This window comes from Mus pahari, chromosome 5 (genome assembly GCF_900095145.1).
Source record: "Mus pahari chromosome 5, PAHARI_EIJ_v1.1, whole genome shotgun sequence".
Lineage (NCBI taxonomy): Eukaryota > Metazoa > Chordata > Mammalia > Rodentia > Muridae > Mus > Mus pahari.
In genome coordinates, this window is record NC_034594.1 from 95,376,281 (window position 1) to 95,381,690 (window position 5,410).

Consider the following 5,410-nt stretch of genomic DNA (forward strand, 5'->3'; position numbering starts at 1 on the left):
GTGTGTGTGTGTGTGTGTGTGTGTGTGTGTGTGTGTGTGTGTGATCCTAAGCTCATTCCTCTTGTCCCTGTTGGACCTGTGGCAGGTTATGGTGATTAAGGTGCAGATAGAGGGGTACAAAGTTTGCTGCAACTCATATCCAGTCCTCATGGCAGCTGTGGGATGGTAGAACCGTCATTCAAGCTGTGCTTATCTCCTCTTAAACATTTGCATAATAAGGGAGATTCTCTTACGTCTGTTGTATTACTGAGTATGGTCACACACGCTCAGAGCTGGGCAGTAAGGATGGCCTCTTGCTATCAGGAACAGCTGATCTGCTGAAGATGGTGGCTGCTTTGCTCAGAGTACATTGTTCTTCACTACTTTGCAAGTATCAAGACCTAAGTTCAATCCCCAGACCCCATATAAAAAGGCTGGGTGTTGTGGAGTGTCCTCAAATCCAAGTGCTGGGAGATAGAGACAGGTGGGTGATGCTCATTAGCCAGTCAGCCTGCCACCCTATCCCAAGTGAGCAGCAGGCCAGGTAGAGAGAGAGCCTGTATCAAAGGACAAGATGGATGGCGTCCGAGAGCTAATGGTTGTGCTCTGGTAGGCTTGGGTCATGTGGAACAGACAGCTGGCAGCTCCAAACAGAACCCAGGGGTAGTTAGTGTGGGTGGCAGAGGCTGGGGCTTCTCCCACAGAAGGGAAGTTCCCCAAGCAGAGGAGCCTGCTCCCGGCCTGCCCCGAGCCTCCCACCTTTCCCCAACCCAGTGCTGTCTTTCAGTGAAGAACGCTGGGTAAACTAGCAAGCCCCGTGCTTAAAGGAATCATTTAGATAATGTCACCTGTTCCCATGTCAACTGTGCCTATGGAACCAGGCAGACCCGAGTCTCAGAGCCAGCACCGTGAACCAAGAAAACGACTGAAGGGGAAGTGTTGCGGCACAAGTGTGGGGACATGAGTTTGGGTCCCCAGTGCTCATGCAGAAAACTGGGCATGGTAATGTAGCTGTAATTCCATGTTTGGCAAGTAGAGACCAGGATTCCTGGGGCTCGTGGGCCGACTAGCCTAACCTACTTGGTGAATCCCAGGCTCAGTTAGAGATCCTGACTGAAAGACAGTGAAGAGGGTAGACGAGATGGCTTAGCAGGTAAAAGACACTTGCAGCCAAGCTTGATAACCCAGATTCAGTTTCCGGGACACATTTGGTAGAGAGAGCTGACTCCTGATAGTTCCAACCTCTTCTGCCACAGCACACCACAGCACACCACACACACACACACACACACACACACACACACACACACACACACAAATCTACATATAACTTACACAAAATAAAACTAAATTCAAGGAACAGCTCTCTCATAAACTTGCTGTGCAGTTGCAAACGATCTGCTAAACTTCTCTGAGCCCAGAACAAAGCTGTGGTTCCTTGAATGTTTTAGCTAGGATTCATTGTCGAGACAGGACTCACTACACATAGTATATAAGCTGTCTGATGTACAAGTAACAAGAACTTGTCAGGTTTCAAACCCAGAACATGGCTTCTACAGCCGCTGTAAGCCAGTACCCTACCTGAGGTTCCCAGGGAGGAGTGTTGTGGAACCAGGAATGCCAGTTCCCTGAGCCTTCAGCCTTGGTCCCTAAGGAGCAGGAGGTTGAGGCCTAATGAGCAGATTTCCAGAGTGATCACATATAGAGGAGTGGTGTGGAATCCCACCACCATCCTGTGAGAACTCCCTAGTGGATGGGATTCACTGCGAAACTCTCCTATGTCTCTTTAGACTAACTATATGATTGTGTGTGTATGTGTGTGTCCCTACCTGTGTGAGTGTGTGCATGCCTGTGTAAGCCAGAGGACAACCTTGGCTGTCGTTCCTCAGGTACTATCTACCTCCTTAGAGTCAGGATCTCCTCTGATCTACTAATCATCAAGTAGGCCAGGCCTGCTGGCCAGTGAGCCTCAGAGAGACACTTGTCTCCACCTCCTCAGCACTGGCATTAAGTACATGTCACCATGTCTGATTTTTCATAGTGGGTTCTGCAGATTGAACTCAAGTCCTTATGCCTATAAGGCAAATACTTTGTCAACTGAACTATCTCTCCGATCCCAAGATGAATACTCTCCTTATAAAGATTTATTTGATCATTTGTGTGTATTTATGCCTGTCTGTTGTGAGTGTAGGTGGGCACATGTGTACATGTGACTGGAGGCCAGAAGAATACATTGGGTGTCTTTTGAAATCACTTGTCTCACTATTACTATAGGTGAGGTCTCTCCCTGAACCCGGGGTTCATCTGGAATCCAGGAACACTTGGTGACCCTTCCGGCTCCACTCCCTGCACTCCTGCAGGCATGTACCTAGGTGAGCTCCAGGTTCATGTCCTCATCACTGTGCAGCAAGTACTCTTAACCACTGAGCATAATTTGGCTATAGCCCAAATTATGCAATATTTAAAACACCCAACAGTGCTTACCACCAGCAAACTACTGACATTTAAGATAATGGCAGCTTCCCCCAGTACTGAGCAATTCAGCTCCTGTGGGCCCTGGTCCCAGCCCATTATAACATCTCCATTACCGGAGACTCCAAAAGCCGTTGTGTGCCTCCAGCCTGGGGCCGGGATCAGTGGGGTTGATAAGTGCGTGGCACATCTGTAAAAGAAGCACTCTGCAGAGACCTAGGGAGCCAGGCTGTAAGGAACACTTCATGTCCGGTCAGATGTAGCCTTCAGAATCCTTTAAATCTCCCATTAGGTGCAAAGCACACTATTCCAGGGGTAGGGTACAGTCTCTTCCCAAGCTCCACTCAAACACTTTTATGTCCAGGAACACAGATCTGGCTGTTTCTTCCCTAGATGAAGTGGCCCATTTCTATCTGGGAACTGACTTGTTCAAGATATCCAGGGCTGGGTTTCACTTTCTAGGCAGAGTGTGCCTGATTGGATTGGAGTGTCGAGATGCATTCCAAGAGTCCCCAGTGGAGTTTTGTCCCGTTTTTCTGATGTCCTCAGAAGTGACAGCTAATCCTCTGCAGAGCTAGGAAGCCCAGCCAGAGGAACACACCCACAATGGACAAAGCCCCTCCATTATTAATGATTTCATAATCACATACCACAGTATGTGGCATTTAGAAAATCACAATGCTAACTTCATTGGCAGTTTATGCAAAAGAATTCCCGATCTGCTCAATATATTCAAATGACATCCAAGTGTTGCTGGAATAAGAAGCGTCAAATCTTGCTCAGCTTGAATAGTGACTGTCTTGGGTGTCATTTGTCTCTCCCAAATAATAATAGACTGATTTTTGTCTCGATTTAAAAAAAAAAAGTGACAGCTAAGGGCTCATGCTGCTTCAGTATGATGGGAGGAACGAGGATGAGGGACCCCAGGCAGGTGTAAGGACCTCATCTTGGAGTCCTCTGAAGAGCTCAACATCCCATTGCTTAGTGAGTCCCGCATTTGTTCACTGGTGAGCTGCCTGTGTGTCCAACAAAAAGAGCTCTGGGGTGACCTTATTCTAGCCTGAAAGTGGAGCAATGGTGTGGTGTTGAAGTGACTAAGACAGCGCCATCTTGTGTTATGATTCCGTTTTGTGTCCACCTAGGCACTTCTCAGCCCTCTCCTTCTCAGCAGCCACAATTGCCTTGGCAACACATTTGGGATTTCCATGACCCAGACTATAGTCCAGATGTATTAGCCAAAATAAGTAATATTTATACAAACTAACCATACCTGAAAAGTACGAATCAGAATTAATTGTCGGGGCTGGGGAGATGACTCAGCAGTTAAGAGCACTGGCTGTTCTTCCAGAGGTCCTGGATTCAATTCTCAGCATCCACATGGTGGCTCACAATCATTTGTAATGAGATCTGATGCCTTCTTCTGGTGTGCATGAAGACAGCATTTCGCAGTATGCAAGTTAGACCTTGAAAGTTAATTCAAATGCAAGTTAAAAAGAAAGATGCTGGAGTTATTCTTGCTACACCAGTACAAAGAGAAGTTTGTCTTGAGCCACTGAGATGGGAAGTGATGAGGGACCTTGGCATCCCAGGACATCCTGCCTGTGGTCTCAGGTTACAGCTCATCAGTGTAGGGAAGTGAAAGTCCGGCATATACAGGGGGAGCAGAGTCTGGACCTGCAAGTTTGCTCTAAGACCAGAAGAAAGGACAGAGAAGTGACTGCCCAGTTCTATCACTCCTGGTCTCTGCCAGGATCACTCTAAGTCAACAATCACAGGGATCCTCAAACATCAATATTCACTGCAGTACCATTCACAACAGCTAAGTTACAGGACTGACCTGAGTGTGCAAGAAAAGAGGGATGGATGAAGAAAATGTGGCTTGCTTATACAGTGGAGATTGTGCAGCCAAAAAGTAGAGCCGTGTCTTTGGCATGAAAATGGATGAGACTAGTGACAATTATATTAAGTGAAGTAAGCCAGCCTCAGAAAGTCCAACATACAGTGTTTTTTTTTTCTCATTTGTGGCTTCCAGATTCTATAGTGATATACAAAATCATGCATGTATGTATGCATTGCATGAACAGAGACCATAGGAGCTGCCAAGGGAGCTAAAGGGGCTTAAAGGAGGGGGAAGGTCTGAGAAAGGGGAGAGGAGTGACCGCAGAGGAATATGCTCAACACTCAATTAAACTGGTCTCCAACCAGGCCTACACTGGGCAAGGCCAGTATGATGGTCTTATTAACTTGACATGACCTGCAGTCACCACAGAAGAGAATTTTGATGGGGGATCATCTAGATATGGTTGGTCTATGGGCAAATATGTGGGTGATCATTTAGATAGTTGATGTGGAATGACTCAGTCCACTTTGGGTAGCACCATTCTCTAGGCAGGGAACCTGGACTGTGTAAATGCAGAGAGGTGGCTGATCACAAGCCAATGTGTGTGTTCATTATCTCTCTGTTCTTGACTGTGGGTGTGATGTGTCTGGGTGATTCAGATTTCTACTTTGCTGTCTCTACAATGATGCGCTGTAACCTGAAACTGCAGGTCAAACTCTTTTTTCCTTAGGTTGCTTTTTGTCAGAGCATTTTATCACAGCAAAAGAAATGAAGCTAGAATTGCCAGGAAGGCAGCTGCCCCCATCCCTCTGATTTCTGAGAGACAAGATCTCCTGAGCCCACACACCTTGCATTCTTGGAACCTTTGATGTCTTCATGGATAACCAAACTTTTCATTGCACCACTCAGAAAAGAAGGTGTTAAAAAACACATTCTTGTCTAAGAGAGAGAAAAATGAGATCCTGAAATGTAATTCCATGAGCAATGTTGACCTTTCCTCAGAGCAGATTTAGGAAATTGTAGCAAACATGGAGTAGGAAACAGTAGACACGAGTCCCATGCTCATAGGGTCTGGAACCCCTCCTCTCTCCTTCTCCTTCTCCTCCTTCTCCTTCTCCT